Genomic DNA, 15,942 nt, shown 5'->3' with positions numbered 1-15,942 from the left:
TTCTGCCTACAAGGAACATTTAATTTAGTTGAGACAAAACTGGATGCTGTCATTTTGACCAGAAATAAAATCTTTGCTAATGATTTCTTTGCTTTGATATATATTATGCTAATATTATTGGTACTATAGAAATTAAATATAGCCATTTCCTGGCACTTTGTTCTTTTTTAGGGGTTTGGAAATTGATTTTTAAATCATTTATCCTAGCAGTTTCCTTTGAAAAGCTAACAGGTTTATCATTTACAGCACCTACCATTCTCGAATCATCAAATTTTATTTGTTAATAGAGCCTGGCTAGAATCTCTGAGCCTCAGAAATGGAACTAAGTTCTGTATGTGACTAATATATTTTCCAGGAGAGCTAAAAACAGGAATGTCCCTGAAATGAATGGTTTTCCCGTATTTAATAGTCATCTAACACTTACCATATTATCTTTCTCAGTATATAATATTCTGAAATTCCTGTCTTATCTTACCCTTTAAATATTACTCTATCTCTCAGACATCACAATTGTGTCCCTAAGGAGATTTCATTCAGTTTCTTAAAAACTAGGATATGAGTTAGTCAACATTTAAATATGTCTCACTTTAGAAACATATATACTTTCACCAGTTAATTTTGAGATGGTTTTGAGTAAGATAACATGAGGAAATAGCCTAGATTACTTATGTTTTTCCCAGTAATATGCCCTGAAAATAGCTAATAATAACATAGAAAACTAACAGTATTATACTAGCATTGTATTATAAAATTGTTATTTTAAAGATTCCTTGGATTTCTATCACTAAAAAATGAATATGCTATGTAAACTTGCTCTATTTTTGAGAGTAGGTAGTAAATGTTTTTCTGTTTCACTCATGGCTAAAGTTTTTTTTTGGCCACGTTGTGCAGCTTGCAGGATCTTCATTTCCTGGCCACGGATTGAATCTGGGATCCAGCAGTGAAAGCACAGAGTCCTAACCACTGGCCAACCAGGAAATTCCTAACAGTATTTAAAATTTCTCTATAAAGTATTTTGTATAATCATTTTGTAGTGTTCCATGTGTGTAATATAAAATAGGAAGTATATTTGACATCAGTTTTTGAAAAAAAAATTGTGATTATTATTGTCAGTCTTCCAATTATGTTTGGTGTTAAAAAGGACTTTGGTTTCTCATTTGTTGAGAAGCCCAAACCCTGATCCTGTTGTAGTGTTCTATTTCCCTAATAGCCCTCATAGACATTTAAAATAAAACATTGCACAGTTAAAGATATAAATACTACTTTGATCAAGTCATACACACTGAAACAGAGCTTGATGTTCTAAGTTAATAGTTTTGACAAATATATGGAAGTTTTAATACTATACGATGAAGTTAACTTTACAAATCAGTATATTTCTTATTCTATGTTCATGTTCATAAATCACAGCCTATCATATTAAGCCTACTTTTACATTTTATTTTTATGTTAATATAATTCATGAGATTAAAACTGCATTTCCCATGGCTAATATTCTTAGTTCCTTACTTAGGCACAAAAAAGCATAAGTGAAATACAGAAAGGCTTTTGAGGATGATGCCTTATTCAGTAAAAAATTCTGATATATACTACTCAATCTATTATTCCTTTAATTATCAAACTTTGTTTCACACTTACTGTGCAAAGGTTAAGCTAGTTGTGTTTGGAAGGATTTTTATGACAGATATTATGGAATATTGTGCTCTGAAACCTGCAGCGTGCCGTAGAATGGAAGTTATCATTTTCAGAGAGTGAAAGTTTTATTATAGAATTTCTGATGTATATTATGGAAAAAAACACATGCAATTTTGGAATCACAAAACATGTTTAAAGTCTTAGCATTTTATTTTCTAGATATATAACCTTGGCAAAACACTCAACCTCTTTGAGAACCAGTTTTTTAACCTATAATGACTGTTTCATACACAGATAGTTAGATTTAAAAAGATAATATATGTGAAAATACTTTGTAAATTCTGAGGTGGTTTGTAAATGTCCATTATTATAATAAAACATGGTTCCTGACTTAAAAGGTGGAATATCTAACAGAAAAGAAAAAAGGCTGTTAAAATGCATCAAAGTATCTTTATTTCTCTTGAAAGTATTTAATGAAAGCCACATAGTATTTTATATAATAAAATTTATATAAAGATATTTTATAAAATACATTTAATATACAAAATAGTGTATATAAATTATGTGTATTTTATGTTGTTGCTGTTGTTTAGTCACTAAGTCATGCCCAACTCTTTTGTGATCCCATGGACTGTAGCCACCAGGGTTCTCTGTCCATGGGATTTCCCAGGCAAGAATACTGAAGTGGGTTCTGTTTCCTTTTTCAGGGGATCTTCCTGACCCAGGGATTGAATCTGCATCTCCTGCATTGGCAGGCAGGTTGTTTACCACTGAGACATCCATATATTAAAATTTTTACACAATACAAATTGCACTTTTTTTTATTAGATGAATGGACAGATCTGGTTGTAGATTTCTCTTTGAGCGTAAGATCAGTATCTTTGATCCTGGGATCTTTTTGTGATACAAATGGGGAAAGGATTAAAAAAACCGAAAACACCTGGCAATAGTCAATTGTCGAAAAGATAAGGAAAAAAAAACAAAAAACACAAAGCCCCTTAGAAAGATGCTTTCCAGAGCAAACATTCAGAAGTACTTTAATAAATTCTGATTCAGTAATATTTGTGTTATAAGAAGTTAAATTAGGCATCAAAATCCTAGCAATGATCAGGACAGGGAAGTTCTACAAACGCTAATCTTCTTAGTGAATGACAATGGCTGATTTTTCAGGCTACATGTTAGTAGGTGAATATTTTCTTTTCCCCCCCCTACCATTATCTTTCATTTTTATACTTCATAATGCAGAACACTGGTCATACTTTCCAAGAAATGTTTGCAACTGGATTTTTAAGTATCAATCAAATGGATAAAATAAGAAAAAATGCTCAGGAAAGTTTTATTTTACAAGGAATATCCAATGCAGTAATATAATAATGACATTATTATTTGCTCAGTTGCTCAGCCGTGTCTGACTCTTTGTTAACCCATGGACTGTAGTCAGCTAGGCTCCTCTGTCCATGAAATTTCCAGGCAAGAATACTGGAGTGGGTTGCCATTTCCTTCTCCAGGGGACCTTCCTAACCCAGGGATCAAACCCAGGTCTCCTGCATTGCAGGCAGATTCTTTTTACCTACTGAGTCACTGGGCTGGATGGAGCTTTTATTTTACAAGGAATATCCAATTCAGTGATATAATAATGACATTAATAATGTCTTCTTTCATTTCATGTCATTGCATGGATATGAAGCAGTGACACTGATATTTCTATCAGCCCATTGCATCTGGTGGTCCTTTCTCCTGGGATGCCCACTCACAAATCCTATTAAAGTCAGTGGGATTCAGGTACCCAGTGGAAAAGAGAGGCAGATAACATGGAGAAAAATGTCCATGATCAATGTGATTTACACAAGGTCATAGATTAGTTTGGTCTCTAAAAGGAAAAGCTTGCTTGGAAATCTTTCCTGCTTGCTCTAGGGAATTGGGAGGGCACAAGGCCTTTTGGAACAGCCGTCCCAGAAAGACCATCTTATTTTCCCCATGTTTTCTCCTTGGGTTCAACAGTTTAGGATTCGCTGGGGGCTGCTAAATGACAGCCCCTAAGGAGCTGATGCCAGATCTACAGAGTCAAGGTAATTGGATCTGCCAGGTTAACTAAGCAGTTGGCCTAGATGAAGCCCTGAGGACTTCAATCAGATTCCATTTTAATTCTCTAGGTAATTAGATATTCTATATTGGTTGTAGAAGGGGCATTTCTCAACTCTCTCTCTTTCCCTTGCCTTCACTCTGTAATCCTCCTATGAGAAACGTAGCCCACACAGAAAAAATGCAAATCATATCACCAACCTGGTCCTCAGCTAGATGGCTCCAATGACTGGGCTATATCTTTCAGAGCAAGAAGCCAAATGAAGGATTTATACCGTGAGCTGTTAGTAATAACCAAATTCACAAAGCAGCAAACATAAAACTTTTTCTTTTGTGAGACATGTTTTTATATATTTGCATTATAACTTTAGACTTTTCTCTATGGAAATATACATTTATACAAATATAAATCACTTAAACATATGGAACTATAAACTGTTGATAAATAAGATTTATGATGCCTCTTATGTTTATGATGTATTTTTATGCAACACAACCATTTAATGAAAAGAGTTCAAGGATCCTATTGACATTTACTTTTCTTCTTACCATATATTTATTAAGCCCGAATATAACATTCACATTAACATCAAATACACGTAAAATATGAAATTGCTGGAGAGGAATGATGACATATTTTAGTACTTTGATGGTGGCGCCAACATTTCATTTAGGATATTTATATGTGTCATCTAAAAAGGACAATAAATTCCAGTGAAGGCTCAATATATTACAAGACTTTTCATCAACACACTCCACAGGGTAGGCTAAAACCACAGAGGGAAGGAAGAAATACTGCTGAATAATCAATCTTTGAAAGCATTCAATGTTATTAAAAAAGCTACATTTAAAATATCCATAAGTCTGAAAAATGAATGTGGCAGAGGTGGTGTGATGCATACACATGGGCATGAGAATTCTACAGAACATTTACCTTTTTATATTTTTAAAATTAAGATTATTAGGTAAACAAAATATATTTAAATATACAATGGGATATTAATAATGTTAAGCTATTGAAACAAACTCCACCCAGGAGGTAGAAAAATTTCTTTGTGTGAAGTATTTTTTAGTTTTCAATGCTCACTCTGGTTAACTCAAACACATAACAAAGCAGGCAGACACACTGTTCAGTTTTAAGGATGGGTGAGTTGAATTAGATGCATTCTTTACTTGTATCTGCTACTGAAGACTGGAGTGAAGTTTGCTTATATCTCTCCTATCCTGAGTTTGAACTGATTTATGTGTCTAGTATTTCAGCATTACAGGCAGGTATCCTTAAAAAGCCACCCATGCTATTGTAAATGACCAGCATTCCTGAGAAGAATGCGAGAATTAAGAGTTCGTACTGTTCCTTGCCAGAGCTGATGGTAGCATATTTTAAAGCAAAGGGACAGAGGTCCATAGTCCTGCCTCTTCTTGGAAGGAATAATTTCATCCACTATAAAAAGACCAGCATTATTTTTTTTTAAGCTTTGTTCTCTTTTACTTAAAAATGTATCATACTGAAAGGAAAAGTTTCCTAAGATCCCACCACAAAAGCAGGCCTCCTGATTCTGTGCTGTTTCAGAATTACTCTTTTTCACTGTATTTGTTCTCTGAATAAAGTCAGAAAAAATGATAGAATTTTCTCTGTCCTCTGCTGCCAAGAAGGAGATCTCTTCCCCAAATCAATGCCATCAAAGTTGCTGCCGTTATCTCTTTCTCTAGGCCTTATTCAGTAATCCTGTGTGCATGCTAGTATTTGAAGTTCTTTCAAGTATAAATGAGGCACCAAAGGAAAACTGTTCTATAAAATTCTTTCTGGGAAAATGAGCTTAAAAAACATTTGCAGCAGAGTATCTCTACAGAGGAATCTGGCAAAGTGATAACCTACATATTTTTGTTTTTCCTATTCATAAATCAATTTCTCTCTCCCCCTTCACTCCAGACACTCACACACAAACACAGGCACACACATGAATACTACAAGCCCTCTCTCTCAAGGTGGGGTTGGGGTTGGGGTGGGGGGTGGGGCATGACTGTAGATAATCTATACCTCTTTGGCACTTTTAATGGTATCTTTCATTGTTATACAAGCCTAAAGGATGTATGAAGCACCTGTTGGTTGCAAGAACTCTTTTGATTTCCAGACAGCACTTTCCATTTTGAAGTAGAGGGAGGTACATGAGCCTCCTCAGTGTGAATGCACTGTTTCCAAATAGGACCTATTATTCTCAAACTCTCAGGGAGGAAATGATTTGCCATCACACTGAGAACTACACATACATCATCTCTATCCCTCTCCTAAGGGCTAGTATCATATTCTGTCCAAAGGGCCCTTTTAGGATTTACATGAAATAGAACACTCAAGAGAATAAACTTGAAAGTTTACAAAGTAAATGTCCAGTTATTAATTATGCAGAGAATCCACATCTCTCCCCAAATGTCAGGGAAAGTTCTCCTTTTTGCAAATTAGTATTTTAAAATATTTATTTATTTTTGGCTGCATCATCTTACTTGTGGTGTGTGGGCTCTCCAGGTGCAGATTTAGTTGCTTCGTGGCATGGAAGATCTTAGTTCCCCAACCAGGGATCGAACATGCTTCCCCTGCATTGGAAGATGTACTCCTATCCACTGGACTACCAGGGAACTCCCTGCAAATTAGTTTCCTAACTGCATCTATTATGGAACTGACATACCCCTCAGTTCAGTCAATTTAGTCGCTCAGTCGTGTCCAACTCTTTGTGACTTCAAGGACTGCAGCACACCAGGCTTCCTTGTCCATCACCAACTCTTGGAGCTTACTCAAACTCATGTCCATCGATTCGGTGATGCCATCCAACCATCTCATCCTCTGTCATCCCCTTCTCCTCCTGCCTTCAATCTTTCCCAGCATCAGGGTCTTATCAAATGAGTCAGCTCTTCACATCAGGTGGCCAAAGTATTGGAGTTTCAGCTTCAGCATCAGTCCTTCCAATGAATATTCAGGACTGATTTCCTTTAGAATGGACTGATTGCAGTCCAAGGGACTCTCAAGAGTCTTCTCCAACATCACAGTTCAAAAGCATCAATTCTGTGGCGCTCACCTTTCTTTTTAGTCCAACTCTCACATCCATACATGACTACTGGAAAAACCAGAGCTTTGACTAGACAGACCTTTGTTGGCAAAGTAATGTCTCTGCTTTTTAATATGTTGTCTAGGTTAGTCATAACTTTCCTTCCAAGGAGGAAGCATCTTTTAATTTCATGGCTGCAGTTACCATCTGCAGTGATTTTGGAGCCCAAAAGAATAACGTCTGTCACCGTTTCCAATGTTTCCCCATCTATTTGCCATGAAGTGATGGGACTGGATGCCATGATCTTAGTTTTCTGAATGTTGAATTTTAAGCCAACTTTTTCACTCTCCTCTTTCACTTTCTTCAAGAGGCTCTAGAGGTACACTTAGAAGTCATCTTAAATCTACTATCCTGACCATGTCTGCCCTTCATTTGGCTTGTGGTTGAGTGTATCTTACAGATTTAAGTCTCTGAAAGGTCAGGTAAAGAGGCAGTCATGGAGAGTCCACATTGCAGATATTTTATAGCTCCCCATTGCTTTGTTTTGGACGTAATCAGCAACATAAGAAAGCTTGAGAACATGTAGGCTCTTTAGCAGCACACAACCCAGAAATTCTGAGGGAAGGCCCTAATCCAAAATGAACCTGTCAAAATTTTGCTCTGATCTTAACTTTGCTGCAGACACTTATTTCTCCTTTGTCACTTACGCCAATATGACCTGATATCTCAGTTTTACTGTTTCCTATATCATTTGTGTTTATATTTTTAAAGAATGGTTATCTTCCAATGTCTGCCTCTTTATATTTATTTTAGCTTTGAGGCAGGCAGGCATTCCACTGGGTCTTCATTTTCAAACTCTCGGCAAAAGCCATCCAGGAGCTAATCTCTTCTGAATAGATTCCAGAACTCTGTGTTGGCTATCAAACTCTCCAGACTAAGGTATAAAGACACTTCAAGCATTTTAATTATGTTAAGAAACTTGGAAGACATATTTTCTAACTGTGACTTAGTAAAAAGTCACCATGTGTATGTCTATGTGTGCTTAATCGCTTAGCGGTGTCCTTTGTACATGTCCTTCACTGTAACTCTTTGCGACCCTATGGTCTGTAGCCTGCCAGCCTCCTCTGTCTATGGGATTCTCCAGGCAAGAATACTGGAGTGGGTTGCTATACCCTCCTCCAAGGAATCTTGACGACCCATGGATCAAACCTGCCTGTGTTTCTTATGTCTCCTGCATTGGCAGGTGGATTCTTTACCACTAGGGCCATCTTGGAAGCCCCAAGTTACCAAAAGCAAAGACTTTTTCACCTAAATAGTGATTACATCAAGTTAATCTATTTATCTATATTATAAAATGGGCATTGAAAGAGCTAGATAAATTGTGGTTCTGGGTTAATGCTTACATCAGAAATGGACAGAAACAAAATCTTTTCTGTGTTTGTATGCTATTGTTGATGCCCAATGAAAGAATCAAACTGGAGTTGCTTCTTACTCCTTTAGTGGACAGTTGCCGAGAAATAGTTGAGAAATGCAAAAATTGTAAAGAAAAACTTTGAATAAGAATAATATTTTTCAAAGAAAAAGACCTAGGTGAAGGTGATTAAGTGGTAAAGACTTTCAGTTACAAAATAAATAAGTCACAGGTATGAAATATACAGCAGCATGGGTTTTGAAGAGGCAGAAGAAACAGATATAAAATTGCCAACATTCATTGGATTGTAGAGAAAGCCAGGGGTTCCAGAAAAACATCTACTTCTGCTTCGCTGACTATGCTAAAGCCTTTGAGTGTGGATCACAACAAACTGTGGAACATTCTTAAAGAAATGGGAATACCAGACCTCCTTGCCTGTCTCTTCAGAAACCTGTACATGGGTCAAGAAGCAACAGTTAGAACCAGACATGGAACAATGGACTGATTCAAAAATAGGAAAGGAATACTTCAAGGCTGTATATTGTTACCCAGATTACATGTAGAATACAGCACGAAAAATGCCAGCCTGGATGACTCACAAGCTAGCATCCAGATTACTGGCAGAAATATCAAGCAACCTCAGGTATGCAGATAAAATCACTCTAATGGCAGAAAGAAAATAAGAACTAAAGAGGCTCTTGATAAGGGTGAAAGAGGAGAGTGAAAAAAACTGGCTTAAAATTCAACATTCAAAAAACTAAAATTATGGCATCTGGTCTCATTGTGTGTGTGTGTGTGTGTGCTTAGTCGTTCAGTTGTGTCCAACTCTTTGTGACCCCATGGACTGTAGCCTGCCAGGCTCCTCTGTCCATTCAGATTCTCCAGGCAAGAATAATGGAGTGGGTTGCATCCCCTGCTCCAGAGAATCTTCCCCCTCCAGGGATCGAACCCTGCATTGTAGGCAGATTCTTAACCATCTGAGTCACCAGGGGAGCCCAAGAATACTGGAGTAGGTAGCCTATCCTTTCTCCAGGGGATCTTTGTGACCCAGGATTTGAACCAAGGTTTTCTGCATTGCAGGTGTAATCTTTACAGCTGAGCTACCAGGGAAGCCCCCAGTCCCATTACTTCATGGAAAACAGAAGAGGAAAAAGTGGAAGCAGTGACAGATTTTATTTTCTTGGGCTCCAAAATCACTATGGACAGTAATTGCAGTCATGAAATTAAAAGATGCTTGCTCCTTGGAAGAAAAGCTAAGACAAACCTAGACAGCATATTAAAAAGTAAATACATCACTTTGCCAAAAAAGGTACATATAGTCAAGGCTATGGTTTTTCCAGTAGTCATGTTACAGATATGAGAGTTGGACCATAGAGAAGGCTGAGTGCTGAAGCATTGATGCTTTAGAATTGTGGCATTGGAGAAGACCCTTGAGAGTCCTTTGGACAGCAAGGAGATCAAACCAGTCAATTCTAAAGGAAATCAACTGTGAATATTCACTGGAAGGACTGTTGCTGAAGCTCTAATACTTGGCCACCTGATGCAGAGATGATTCATTGGAAAAGACTGTGATGCTGGGGAAGATTAAAGGCAGGAGGAGAAGGGGGCAACAGAGGATAAGATGGTTAGGTAGCATCACTGACTCAGTGAACATAAATTTGAGCAAACTCTGGGAGATAGTGTAGAACAGAGGAGACTGGCATGTTATAATCCATGGGGTAGCAGAGTGGGACATGACTTAGGGACTGAACAACAACAACAACCTTTTTATGGTGACAGATGACAACTAGACTTATCATGATGATCATTCTGAAATGTATAGAAATATTAATTCACTATATTGTATACCAGGAACTATCATAGTATTGTAGGTCAATTATACTTAAAAAACAGACAAGTGAAAGTCTCTCAGTCATGACTTTTTGAGATCCCATGGACTATATAATCCATGGAATTCTCTAGGCCAGAATACTGGAGTGGGGAGCCTTTCTCTCCTCCAGGGAATCTTCCCAACTCAGGGATCAAACCCAGATCTCCCGCATTGTGGGCAGTTTCTTTACCAGCTGAGCCACAGGGGAAGCCCAAGAATACTGGAGTGGGTGGCCTATCCCTTCTCTAGCAGATCTTCCAGACCCAGGAATCGATCCGGGGTTTCCTGCATTGCAGGCGATTCTTTACCAACTGAGCTATGAGGGAAGCTTTCCGAAACAGACAAAATCACAGAAAGAGATCAGACATGTGGTTATCATAGGCTGGGTTTGGTGGAAGGGGAATTAGATGAAGATAATTGAAAAGTACAAACTTCCAATTTTAAGATAAATAAGTACCAGTCGTGAATGTTCAATGTGATAATTACCAGTGCTATATGTTATACATGAAAGTTATTGAGAGCAAATTCTAAGAGTTCTCATCACGAGAGAAAGTAATTTATTTCTTTAAAATTGTGTCTATAGAGATGGTGGATGTTCACCTCTTGTGGTCATCATTTCATGATGTATGTGAGTTGAATAAGTATGTTGTACACCTTAAACTTATATAGTGCTCCATGTCAATTATAGGGCTTCTCTGATGGCTCAATTGGTAAAGAATCTGCCTGCTATGCAGGAAACCTCAGTTTGATTCTGGGGTTGGGAAGATCTGCTGAGGAAGGGATAGGCTACCCAGTCCAGTATTCTTGGGCCTCCCTTGTGACTCAACTGGTAAAGAATCCAGCAATGTGGGAGACCTGGGTTTGATCCCTGGGTTGAGAAGATCCCCTGGAGAAGGGTAAATCTAGCCAACAGTATTCTGGCCTGGAGAATGCCATGGACTGTATAGTCCGTGGGGTTGAAAAGAGTCAGACACGACTGAGCGACTTTCACTCGCTGAGTCATGTCAATTATATCTCAATAAAACTAGAAGAAAAACAGTGTCCATTTTAAATTCTTTATCTATTTTGAGTTTGGTTACAACCTGCTGTACTTTGGCAGCACAGTTAGTATTATCATCCATGTATTTTGGACTCAATAAAGTTTTGGATTAATCCAACAAGTAAGAAGCAGAGGAGGAGCTTGCTTTTCAGCCTTCATGTCTGAACCCTTTATACTATCCTTTCCAATTTCTTCTTTAATTTGACTCTTCTTTTGAAGTCTATGGAAAGAAAAAAAAAGCCAGATAGCAAGTTATGGAGACACAATTAAAGAACTGTTGGTGGTGTTGTTCAGTTGCACACCTTGTCTGACTTTTTGTAATCCCATGGACTGCAGCATGCCAGACTTCCTGTCCATCACCTCCTGCAGTTAGCTCAAACTCATGTTCATTGAGTCCGTAACGCCATCCAGCCATCTCATCCCAATTCAAGAACTAGGACTCATCAAAATTTAGCAAACACGTTTTGGCAGTTATGACACGTATTTTGAAACATGACTTAACTCTGAAGCAAATCTACTTACTTACTTTGCCTAAACTGTATGTTCTTCAAGGGCAGATACAGATAAGATCAGATCAGATCAGTCGCTCAGTTGTGTCCGACTCTTTGCCACCCCATGAATCGCAGCACGCCAGGCCTCCCTGTCCATCACCAACTCCCGGAGTTCACTCAGACTCACGTCTATCGAGTCAGTGATGCCATCCAGCCATCTCATCCTCTGTCGTCCCCTTCTCCTCCTGCCCCCATTCCCTCCCAGCATCAGTCTTTTCCAATGAATCAACTCTTCGCATGAGGTGGCCAAAGTACTGGAGTTTCAGCTTTAGCATCATTCCTTCCAAAGAACACCCAGGGCTGATCTCCCTCAGAATGGACTGGTTGGATCTCCTTGCAGCCCAAGGGACTCTCAAGAGTCTTCTCCAACACCACAGTTCAAAAGCATCAATTCTTCGGCCCTCAGCCTTCTTCACAGTCCAACTCTCACATCCATACATGACCACAGGAAAAACCATAGCCTTGACTAGACGAACCTTTGTTGGCAAAGTAATGTCTCTGCTTTTGAATATGCTATCTAGGTTGGTCATAACTTTCCTTCCAAGGACTAAGCGTCTTTTAATTTCATGGCTGCAGTCACCATCTGTAGTGATTTTGGAGCCCAGAAAAATAAAGTCTGACACTGTTCCCACTGTTTCCCCATCTATTTCCCATGAAGTGGTGGGACCGGAGGCCATGATCTTCGTTTTCTGAATGTTGAGCTTTAAGCCAACTTTTTCACTCTCCACTTTCACTTTCATCAAGAGGCTTTTGAGTTCCTCTTCACTTTCTGCCATAAGGGTGGTGTCATCTGCATATCTGAGGTTATTGATATTTCTCCCGGCAATCTTGAGTCCAGCTTGTGTTTCTTCCAGTCCAGCGTTTCTCATGATGTACTCTGCATATAAGTTAAATAAACAGGGTGACAATATACAGCCTTGATGAACTCCTTTTCCTATTTGGAACCAGTCTGTTGTTCCATGTCCAGTTCTAACTCTTGCTTCCTGACCTGCATACAAATTTCTCAAGAGGCAGATCAAGTGGTCTGGTATTCCCATCTCTTGAAGAATTTTCCAAGGGCAGATACAACTTCTTACTAATCTTTGGCTCAGAGAGTAAAGTGCTCACATGGAATGGTTCATAAGGAATGCCTATTGAATGAAATTATAGGGCAGATCTTGATTGTGGATAAACTGTGTTCTCTTTCCTGCAAGTTTACATAAAGGAGCCACAAAAATAGAATTTGTAAGTACCAGGTTTCCTTTTCATAGTTCGGCAAGTCCTTCAATTCAGTTCAGTTTAGTTGCTCAGTTGTGTCTGACTCTTTGCAACCCCATGGACTGCAGCATGCCAGGCCTCCCTGTCCATTACCAACTCCGGGAGTTTACCCAAACTCATGTCCATTGAGTTGGTTATGCCATCCAACCATCTCATCCTCTGTCATCCCCTTCTTCTCCTGCCTTCAATCTTTCCCAGCATCAGAGTCTTTTCAAATGAGTCAGCTCTTCACCTCAGGTGGCCAAAGTATTGGAGTTTCAGCTTCAACATCAGTCCTTCCAATGAATACTCAGGACTGATCTCCTTTAGGATGGACTCGTTGCATCTCCTTGCAGTTCAAGGGACTCAAGAGTCTTCTCCAAGACCACAGTTCAAAAGCATGAATTCTTCTGTGCTCAGCTTTCTTTATGTGAGTCCAACTCTCACGTCCATACATGATCACTGGAAAAACCATAGCCTTGACTAGATGGACCTTTGTTGACAAAGTAATGTCTCTGCTTTTTAATATGCTATCTAGGTTGGTCATAACTTTCCTGCAAAGGAATAAGCATCTTTTAATTTCATGGCTGCAGTCATCATCTGCAGTGATTTTGGAGCCCCCCAAAATAAATTCAACCACTGTTTCCACTCTTTCCCCATCTATTGCCATGAAGTGATGGGACTGGATGCCATGATCTTTGTTTTCTGAATGTTGAGCTTTAAGCCAACTTTTTCACCCTCCTCTTTCACTTTCATCAACGGCTCTTTAGTTCCTCTTCACTTTCTGCCATAAAGGTGGTGTCATCTGCATATCTGAGGTTATTGATATTTCTCCCAGCAATCTTGATTCCAGCTTGTGCTTCATCCAGCCAGATGTGTCTCATGATGTACTCTGCATATAAGTTAGATAAGCAGGGTGATAATATACAGCCTTGACGTACTCCTTTTCCTATTTGGAAGCAGTCTGTTGTTCCATGTCCAGTTCTAACCATTGTTTCCTGACCTGCATACAGATTTCTCAAGAGGCAGGTCAGGTGGTCTGGTATTCCCATCTATTTCAGAATTTTCCACAGTTTATTGTGATCCACACAGTCAAAGGCTTTGGCATAGTCAATAAAGAAGAAATAGATTTTTTTTGGAACTCTTGCCTTTTTGATGACCCAGGAGATGTTGGCAATTTGATCTCTGGTTCCTCTGCCTTTTCTAAAGCCCTTAACAGTAGAGTATTTGGGTGTCAACTTGCCAGAGGGTATTTAGGCATCATGTAAAAGAAATGAAGAACTGTGTTACTACCAGGTGGATTACAGAGGAGTGAGCCACGAGTTGAGCTATCTTGCGAAATGCTTATTATGTTATTTTTTTTAACCTAAATGATGTTCTTAGTATTTTCCTTCACAGATGTTCAGAGAGCTCTTTCATATTCTCTTTCATGTCATCAAGACATTTTGCTAAATCTCATCTAGCTGCATTTTTATCCAGGCAAAGCTTCAACTGTGTGGGAACTCAGTCTCTTCACAGTGAGAAAAGTGCAGCTTCATTTGATAAGAAGGAGGATATTGGCAAACACAGCAAAAAAATCTAGTTAATCACAAATTTTAACCACTATCTAGTTGACATGTGCCTGCTGTGCTAATTGCTTCATTACTTAATTATGCAAAAAATAATAGCATCCGCAGCAAACATAGCCCATGAAGCATTATTAAAATACAAAGAAACATGGTCTAGACTCTTTAGCATAAGCATAAATATTTCATAATGAGGAAGGATGCTTATTATATAAAAGTAATGAAGATTTTGCAGCTATCTCGAGTTCTTCCTTTCGCTAAACCTCCATAATGATATTATGTGCCTTGACTTCTGTTGTCAGTGGTTATAATCTTGGATCTTGTCCAAATTCCCACTACCCAAAGTAAGATTTTTTTTTTTAGGGCATTGTTGCATATCCCATCTCTAACAGATAATTTCTGATCACTGTGTATTTGCTAAATATATCAGTGAATAAATAAATCCATCAATCAAGAGAATAGCTGTAGAATTAGAAGTGAGGCCTAGAAACCACTTTACTCAAACAGAAGATAGTAACTTCTGAAATAGAAAGACCACAGCTGTGTTTTCAAAGTTAATAATAAATGCCTTTAGTCCAGAAATTTATTTTTAAATAAACATACCCATCCCTGGGCAAGCAAACAAATATTGTCATTTGAAGCCTTCATGTTTCATTGTTTTAAATGTTTTTGAAACTCTAAGAATTTTTCTTGGAGAGTCTAGTTTAAGAGTCATCCAAGAAATTCAGTTTCATTATTTTTCTTTTTTCCTTAAACTCAAAAACAATATTTTACCCTTGCAATTATACTCACCATTCACAGCTCTTAAATTTGTATGGTTTAAAAATTCAAAGATATAACTGAAGCTCAAATACTTAAAATTGTTAAAGACATTATGAAGAAAATTTTTATTAACCCAAATATAAATAAAAAAATAATCTCAAGTATCATAAAAATGGAGGCATCACTGGCATAAGCATATATGCTTCAATTGTCTATTCTGACGAAAGCAACAAACACTCATCTCATTATGTTATCTCTGTTGCATTTTCATTCTTTCATATTTTAACAAAGAAGCTCACCTCATCCCTTACATCTATGAATGTTTCTGTAGTTCTTATAATGTTCATAACATCTTCTGGTTCTCAAGATAAAGAGAATAAGATACTCTCTTTGCCCTCAAACTTTATAATGAGACACTAATAATCTTGACAAGTCAAGGTAACACCCACAGCCAGTACTTAGTCCTTCCAATGCGTCCCAAGATGAGATATGCTGATTCTTATCCTAGCCAACCGAATGTTTAGTATTATTTTATCCATTCATTTCTCTGTTATATCACACAGTTTTTGAATATTAATATATTTATCAATGATCTGCTCTAGAATCTAGGGCTACAGATGTGAATAAGACAGGCAAGTTTATGAAACAAGAAACTTAAATGTCATGAGTATTTTTACCAAGGAAGTAGAAGGTATTAGAGTCCAGCTAGCAGGAGGATCTAACCTGGTTTGAGGGGTTGGGAAATTCCCTGTT

The 15,942-nt window shown here is 38.0% G+C and overlaps 1 protein-coding gene across 1 annotated transcript in view; it reads right to left on the bottom strand.

The window, feature by feature from the left end:
* KCND2 (potassium voltage-gated channel subfamily D member 2) overlaps positions 1 to 15,942 on the bottom strand; it is a 552,914-nt gene that overhangs the window by 117,334 nt on the left and 419,638 nt on the right. The gene's annotated exons all lie outside the window — the stretch shown is intronic.

Source organism: Bubalus bubalis, chromosome 8 (genome assembly GCF_019923935.1).
Source record: "Bubalus bubalis isolate 160015118507 breed Murrah chromosome 8, NDDB_SH_1, whole genome shotgun sequence".
Classification (NCBI taxonomy): Eukaryota; Metazoa; Chordata; class Mammalia; order Artiodactyla; family Bovidae; genus Bubalus; species Bubalus bubalis.
The sequence above is the reverse complement of the archived record's forward strand: the minus strand, read 5'-3'. Positions and strand labels throughout refer to the sequence as shown.